This window comes from Coregonus lavaretus (genome assembly GCF_964263955.1).
Source record: "Coregonus lavaretus genome assembly, chromosome: 4".
NCBI lineage: Eukaryota > Metazoa > Chordata > Actinopteri > Salmoniformes > Salmonidae > Coregonus > Coregonus lavaretus.
Genome location: NC_139991.1, coordinates 18230261 through 18239257, shown reverse-complemented (window position 1 = coordinate 18239257; position 8997 = coordinate 18230261).

Here is an 8997-nt window from a genome sequence, read left to right as displayed (position 1 = left end):
GTTGAAAGTAAACTACTGTAGCCTAATGACAATACTTTTTAAAAATACAATCATCTTCAACAAACCACGGCTAATAGTGTGAGATGATTTGAGGTTGGATGTGATCAATGAGTAAGGAAAAACAAATGCATGACATTGACCTAAACTGTAGGCTACATACAGTAAAACTATTATTTGACCTCACTCTTTTGGAAATCTGCTGAAGAGTGCTGTTGTATGTTCCTCTCTTCTGACATAATGCTTAATTCACCCAGAGGGACTTTGAGGAGTCATTAAGGTATTACATGCAGGTATTTTTTGCTGTAGCGATAAATAATGTTAGAGCAGAGAGACTATTATAGAAACACCACTCCCACTCATGGACTCCCACACCTCTAAATCTGACAGACCTGCTCACTGGCTGATCTACTATAGCCTACAGTTGCTGGGAGACATTAAAGGCACAATCAACCATGTGTCTTTCATATAACTTCTCAGAAATAATAACTTCTATCATATGGATCTGAGAAGTTATATGAGAGACACATGGTTGTGGGCCTTCAAGGTCCCCCAGCAACTGTAGGGTAATGAAGAAAAAGAGGAAACCACAACAGTGGTTGTTCTATGAGAATGAAGCTGGACTGTTTTGTGATGTTCCCTGGAACACATTACCCCGCCATTAAGTTTTTTAAAAATATACTGAACATAAATATAAACACAACATGAGCTGAAATAAAAGATCCCAGAAACGTTCATATGCACAAAAAGCGTATATCTCTTAAATGATTTTGCACAAATGTGTTTACATCCCTTTTAGTGAGCATTTTCCTTTGCCAAGATAATCCATCCTTGACAGGTGTGGCATATCAAGAAGCTGAATAAACAGCATGATTATTACACAGGTGCACCTTGTGCTGGGGACAATAAAAGGCCACTCTAAAATGTGCAGTTTTGACATACAACACAATGCCATAGATGTCTCAAGTTTTTAAGGAGTGTGCAATTGGCATGCTGACTGCAGGAATGTCCACCAGAGCTGTTGCAGAGAATTTAATGTTAATTTCTCTCCCATAAGCCACCTCCAATGTTGTTTTAGAGAATAAGGCAGTACATCCAACAGGCCTCACAACCGCTGACCACGTGTATGAGGTCGTGTGGGCAAGTGGTTTGCTGTGGTCAACGTTGTGCACAGAGTGGTGGCAGTGGGGTTACCGTATGGGCAGGTATTTTTTTTAACGTATTTCTTTGTTAAAATTTTTAGCAGACACTCTTATCCAGAGCGACTTACAGTTAGTGAGTGCATACATTTTCATACTGGCCCCCCGTGGGAAACGAACCCACAACCCTGCCGTTGCAAGCACCATGCTGTACCAACTGAGCAACACGGGGCCCCATTTATCTTTTAATGCAGTCGTCTCGGTTTTAATTTGATGGATCTTGTTATCCTTCACTTGTTTGTAACAATTGCAAAGATTTTGGCAACTTTGTATTTGTAGTCAACTTCGTTCTGAATCGGCAGTCACAATCAGACAGATAAACATCTTGATTCTATGTTTAGCAGAGATCTTCTGTAAATAAAGTGATGCGAAGGGCAAAAACATCTAACAACACACTTAGCTGAGGCAGTCGGTAAATAATTAGCGTTTTCAAGTGCAGCTTTAGTAACGATGGTTTTGGGAAACAGCTCAGAGATTTAACGATGCTCCTACTAAGATTCTAACGATGAATTTAGCATTAAGATGCTTTTGGGAAACCGGGCCCAGGAGCATAAGCTACTGACAACGAACACAATTGCATTTTATCATGGCATTTTATCATGGCAATTTGAATGCACAGAGATACTGTGAAGAGATCCTGAGGCCCATTTTCTTGCCCTTAATCAGCTGCCATCACCTCATGTTTCAGCATGATAATGCACAGACCCATTTCATATGTACACAATTCCTGGAAACTGGAAATGTCCCAGTTCTTCTATGGCCTGCATACTCACCAGACATGTCACCCATTGAGCATGTTTTGGATGCTCTGGATCGACACGCTGTCAACACATGTATGACAGCGTGTTCCAGATCCCACCAATATCCAGCAACTTCTCAAAGCCATTGAAGAGGAGTGGGACAACATTCTACAGGCCACAATCAACAGCCTGATCAACTCTATGTGAGGGAGATGTGTCCTGCTGCATGAGGCAAATAAATGGTGGTCACACCAGATACTAACTGGTTTTCTGATCCACTTCCCTACCTTTTTTTAAGGTATCTGTGACCAACAGATGCATAACTATTCCCAGTCTTGTGAAATCCATAGATTAGGGCCTAATGCATTTCTTCTATTGACTGATTTCCTTATATTAACTGTAACTCAGTAAAATCTTTGAAATTGTTGCAATTATATTTTTGTTCAGTACATTTAGCAAGGCAACTGTGTGTAGAGCCATAAGAAGAGTCTGCCTCGCATTGAAGATATGTTTTAATGTAGGTTATTTGTTGCATTGCCTAGCCTTCAAGCTGTCCATATAATCAGCTTAATTGACTGCTAGCAATGCTTTACTAATCTCACATTTATAAACCTAGGAGTACGAAAGACTATTGAGAGTAAATATTTGATCATCATAGGAGAGCTGTAGCCCCGCCCACTAGTGATGTGGAGCAGAGCATGCTGGGCGAACTCTAACTGAGGAGAAGGAAGTAACTAGAGAAAGTACACAAGCCAAGTGATACGTTCCAGACATTTGTTTTAGCCAAGGCCAGTGTGCGTCCTTCAGAAATAACCACACACACACGGTTTACAAAATTGTCAAGCCATACACTGTGCTGTGCCATTCCTGCTTTATGTGAATTAGCGTCATTAAACTACCTCAACTGGAATCCTACCTGTCTGTCATCTGTGCCCTTACAAGCACCTGGGAGAGAACACATAGTGCTAAGAAAACGCTAAGAATATACAGTCCAACAGGTCCTCCACTACATTGTGCTCCATTCGAGACGGATCTTCAGTGCTTTTTCCCGGAGCAAGATGCAAGACTACTACGTGAGTGATGCTTTCACACAGCCAGCAGTTCGTCCGAAGCGTCAGACACGGCCACCACAGCATTTACAAGATTACAAGGTAGGCTATGTGAGCCATAGACGGCACGCTTCACCACACCATAGCACAGTATGATGTACATGGGCAAGAAGAGGAGTGGTATTCTCATCATAAAGGAGCGGCCAAGATGACCACCTTCACCTCGTCACGTGCAACCTCATCCACTCGCCAGGTTCAATGGGATGCTGCCCCAGAGCGGGACCATCAGAGCCATCACCACAGAGGATATGGTTCAGAACCCCAGCTAGCCCACAGCCTACAGAGAAAAGGAGAGCGCATGGAGGTAAGCAGAGAAGCCTCCACACCCTACGCTTACCGGGAACACAGGAAGCTGCCAACAGCTTACCAAGCAGAGCTACAGGAGATCCGGAAAGAGAACGAGAAGCTGCGTTTATGTCAACTAGCCGTACAGAGAGAATTCACCAAGTTTGACAGAGTTAAACAGGAAATGAGGAAGCTTGTGGATAAGGTCTGCAGTCTCCACCACCCCTTGACCCGACTGCAGCCAGCTACACCCACACAAAGTCTACTCAACAGCAATCTGGCCCCGCAGTACGAATCGAGTTGGTTCTCCCAGTCCACCTCATTCCCCCATCTGAGCTAGAGGAAGAGTTCAGTGAGGAGTACGATAACGATGAAGAGGAATGCGATGATGGTGAGTGGCCTGATCCACCACCATGGCCTACAGAGGAAGAGCAGCCAGATAAAGAACATGTAGTAGACCTCCTGGACAAGATGAGTGAGCTCAAAGTCATGAGGGATCAGGCTACTTCCGCTGCTGCTAAGCAGAGCAGACCAGCATCAGTAGTCAAGACTCCAGGCCACCCTCCAAGAGAGGCTACACCTTCGCCGTGTCCCAGAGAGTCAAGTTACCACCCTGATGGGGACTATCGCCAACCTCCTCACCAGGCCGGTGCTGCACCTTCACAGCGCTACGTTGGTGCAGTGACCCGGCAGTCTTTTCCTCCTAGGGCTCACCCTCATGCAGCAGCCTATGAGCCACGAAGATCCGCCACCAGGTCGCCGACCAGGTCAGGTTCCATGGATACCTAGGCCAGACCCTCAAACCCATCCGTAGCAGCGCAGACCTACAGAGAGCCTAGGTCAACCATCCCTAACTTCAACAGCCGAGACCCAAGTGAGTTTGCTCGCCTGAAGATCGCACTAGGGAATCTCCTGCCAGCTGACGGGAACGAGCTCTTCAAGTATCAGATCCTAGTGGATCACTTAGTTAGAAGAAGCCTGCCTAGTGGCAGATTCATACCTCAACTCCCCCACGCCTTACTCACACCATGGCAGCCCTGAACGAGCAGTTTGGACAGCCACAACATGTCACCCTGAAGAATATAGCCAGTCATGGACTCTACCGATGTATGCCGTGGAGATAAAGCTGTCTTCGAGAAGTTCGCACTACAGGGCCAGTCCTTAGTGGGCATGCTCTGGCACTGGGTCCAGATGGCGACATAGAGCTGATGTGTGGGTCTCATGTGGCATGCCTACTCAGTAAGCTACCACCTGAGATGAGGTCAGACCTCCGCCGTCGCATGTTTCATCAGCCAGGTACCACATACACCTTACTCGAGTTCTCAGATTGGTTACAGTATGAGTCCTGGTGTCAAGAATATGATGGCCAGTCATCAAGCAAAGGGGATAAGGACAGGCTTGGGCAGAAGTCCGAATGGCGCCATTGGGAAATGTGCAGCATCCATCCTTCACAGAGCTAAAGACAACCCGGAGAGTGGAGCTGCTGCCTCAGCATTCAACAGTTCGGCTGCCGGCAAGAAGAAAGGCAAGGCGAAGCCATACCGTCCTTGTTGCAACAACCCTGAGCACCATCTCAACCAGTGCTCAGCCATCCAGATGCTCACCAAGGAGAAAGTAACAAAGTGGATCAAGACCAACAAGAAGTGCTGGCGTTGTGGAAGGGACCATCAGGCGTCCCAGTGCACCCTCAAGAAGCCCTGCGGTCTCTGCCAGGGAACACATCTACAAGTCCTTCACGAGGTCAATGCAAGAACCCCCAATGAGGCACCAAAAGAGGAGCGCTGCCTGGTAAGCACAGCCACAGAGGTGCTTTATCTAGATAGACCAGCTGACTTTAATCGCGTCCTGCTGAAGGTGATCAGGGTGCTCCTACACCATGGAGACCGTCCCCTCGACACCTACGCTATTCTGGACAATGGTTCCGAGCGTACCATGCTCCTTCCAGATGCTAAACAGAAGCTTGGGTTACAGGGGACCCCAGAAGAACTAGCCCTCAGAACCATTTGGCAGGACATCCAGACCCTCCGTGGTGCATCAGTTACCTTCCGTATCTCACCTGCCTCGCAACCCAAGTTTTCCAGATCAAAGGGGCCTTCACCGTGACTTGCCTTGGACTAGCAGACCATTCCTATCCAGTGACCAGCCTTCAGAAGAGGTACAAGCACTTGGTTGGTCTCCCCCTACAGCCGTTCATCAACCCAAGCCTCTAGTCCTCATTGGTGAAGATCATCCTCATTTGATCACCCCCATCGAACCAGTGAGGTTGGGTCCTACGGGTGGGCCAGCAGCCATCCGGATCAGACTTGGATGGACGCTTCAGGGTCCGGCAAGGTTGGTGGAGCAACACCTCCGGCCACAGCAGTATTTAGTGACGTCCGTCATCCCCCCAACTTCCAAGTTGTTCAGGAACGTTGAGAAGTTCTAGCAGGTTGACACCTTACTGTTCTGGAATGAGAAAGAGGTGACCCAGTCGAGGCAGGACCAGGAAGCCGTCGACCTGCTTGAGACCAAGACTGCACGCATAGAGATAGAGGGAGTGTTTCGCAATGCCACCCTGCTCCTGCGCAAGAGCGACGCCCTGCTTCCAAGCCCCCTTCCAAGGAAGCGGTGATGGAAAGCCTTAGAAGCACGGAGAGACGGCTTGCTAAGGATCCAGAGAAAGCTGCAGCCTTCAGTGCTGAGATACAGAAGCTGGTGCAGGCAGGCTCAGTTAAGCTCCGACATGCTCACTCAAGAAGGAGAATCGTGGTACATCCCGCACCACGAGTCACAACGGAAAGAATCACATCATATTCAACTGCTCCTTCCAGTTCCAGGGTCTCTGCTGCCAGGACCTACCTTGGGTGCGTCACTCCTGGGAGTACTGTTGCGGTTCCGCGAGCACGCCGTCGGGGTCAGTGGCGACATCAAGGGGATGTTTCATCAGGTCTGCCTCCTGCCTGAAGATAGGCCCCTCCTACGATTTGTGTGGCACGACATGAAGACAGAAGAGCCCCCTGATGTCTTCAAGTGGCAGGTGCTTCCCTTTGGCACCACATGCAGCCCATGCTGCGCAATCTTTGCACTCCAGAGGCATGTCACAGAAAATAGCGAGTCTGGCGAAGATATTCGGTTCTCCGTAGAGGTGCTTCTACATTGACAACTGCCTCCAGAGCGTGCCAACACCAGCAGAAGCCAGACAGCTAGTGGACAAGTTACAAGAGCTCCTGGCATCTGGCGGGTTCGAGCTACGCCAGTCGGCCAGCAACATGCCAAGCATCATCAATCACCTACCAAAGGAGGCCAGATCAGACAACCTCGAGCTTTGGTCCACCCAAGAGAAAGAAGATTCACCTGAGTCTACCCTAGGCCTCAGCTGGCACTGCCAGTTGGACACATTGGGGTACAAGTATCGAGCCGTGGACTACGGAGTGCCGACCATGCGGAATGTGTACAAGGTTCTCGCCAGCCTGTACGACCCCCTTGGGTTCATTCTGCTGTACACCGCCAAAGTGTTGGTCCAGCGCCTCTGGGATAAACATTGGGACTGGGATGACCCTCTTCTCCCGCAAGATCTACTACAGGCTTGGAACAATTGGGAAGGAGAGCTACAGATCCTGCCAGGCATCACCCTGCCTAGGTGCTATGTACCTGCAGATGTCGACCAGTTGAGTGTCACCAGAGGTCCATGTGTTCTGCGACGAGTCAGAGAAGGCCTACAGGTCCGTCGCGTACCTGAGGACAGAAGATGGTCACAGCAAGACCTACCTATCATTTATTTTGTCATTTAGCAGACGCTCTTATCCAGAGCGACTTACAGTTAGTGAGTGCATACATTTTTCATACTCATTCCTGATGGTCAGGTCCAGAGTTGCTCCTAAGCGACTACATTCCATGCCAAGACTGGAGCTCTGTGCAGCAGTCACTGGAGCCCAGCTTGCCAAGCTGCTAGAAAAAGAGCTTACCTTGAAAATCGACCAGACCACCCTGTGGACAGATTCCACAACCGTGCTGATGTGGCTGCAGTCGGAATCCTGCCACTTTAAAGTTTTTGTAGGAACCCGGGTGGCCGAGATTAATACCTCCGTGCATGGCGCTATGTGGATTTGGCAAGGAATCCCGCAGATGACATCACGAGAGGCAAAACTCTGAAAGACCTTACGGAGCCCAACAGATGGAGCCAAAGACCACCGTTTCTCCTTCAAAGTCCAGACGAGTGGCCAGCTAAGCCACACAAACGCTCATCCTGAAGAGGACACATCTGAACTCCGGAAGCCCACCTTCTGTGGTGTCACTGCAGTTGCTGGTCCCCAAGACCCAGATGTGAGTCAGTGTACCACCTGGAAGGAGCTTCTAGAAGTCACTACGCAAGTGCTACATGGGGCGGCAGGTCAGGGGGGTGACCCTACTGCCGAAGACTACAAGAAAGCGGAGACCGTCATCTTCAAGAGAGCCCAGCGAGAGAGTTTCTCCAGATGAGCTCAGTCTCCTGAAAACTGGTAAGCCTGTCCCATCCAGCAGTTGCCTACTTACTTTGTCACCTGAGCTTGACAAGTCCGGAGATCTCAGAGTTGGTGGTAGACTACGTCGTGCCGAAGATCTAGAACATGATACAGTTCATCCCATCGTCCTCAATCCTGGTCATCCATCCACTAGACTCCATCCACTACAACAGCGGTCTGTGCATTCCCGGCACTGAGAGGGTGTTTGCAGAGATCCACCGCTCCTTTTGGATCCTCCGCGGGCGGGAAGCCATCCGTCGCTTCCAGCACACCTGCACAGAATGCCATAGATGGAAATCCAGACCTGCTGTCCCCAAGATGGCTGACCTGCCAGCTGCACGCCTGTGCCTCTTCAAGCCAGCCATCCACTCCATGGGCATGGACTGCGTCTGGCCCTTCCAGGTCAAACTGGGGTGGCGCATTGAGAAGAGATGGGGGATAATCTTCAAGTGTCTCACCACGGGTGTATACCTGGACCTCCTGACCAACATCGATGCAGACTCCTTTCTGATGGCCCTTAGAAGATTCATCGCCCGCCGAGGGACGCCGGCTGAGCTGTTCTCTGACCAGGGAACAAACTTCCGGGGAGGCGAGGAGCTGTGCGAGACCTTCGCTGATTTGCCTCCCAACCTGCAAGAGCAGCTTGCAAAACAGAAGATTGCTTTCCGCTTCAACCCCACTGCAGCACCGCACTTCGGAGGAGTTTGGGAAAGAGAGATTCGCTCCATTAAGACTGTCTTCTACACTACAGTGGGTGCCCAGTCAGTGACCGAAGAAGTGCTCAGAACTGTCCTCATTGAAGTGGAGAGTATCCTGAATTTGAAGCCCATGGGCTACGTTTCCTCCAGTATCGCAGACCTGGAACCCATGTTGCCTTTTCAGCACCAATTGGTAGCTTTAAAAATCTGATATTGTATATTATTTAGGATTAGTAAAGTATTTATGAATAATAAATAAAAAACCTTTGGAGAGCTTTTATGCACAAAATATATTGGTGAATCAAAAATAGTGGTTTGATTCATCCTGAAAGTTGCCATATTCAATTGATCAATCCATGAAATATTGGTAGGTGAGAAAAGTGTACAATAGGGGTTGAACAGTAGTCCAATAAATCTACACTAATAATCATAAATCAACTCTGTAGGTTTGGTGCTATACAGTCATTTCCGCATGGCTACAGAAGCCT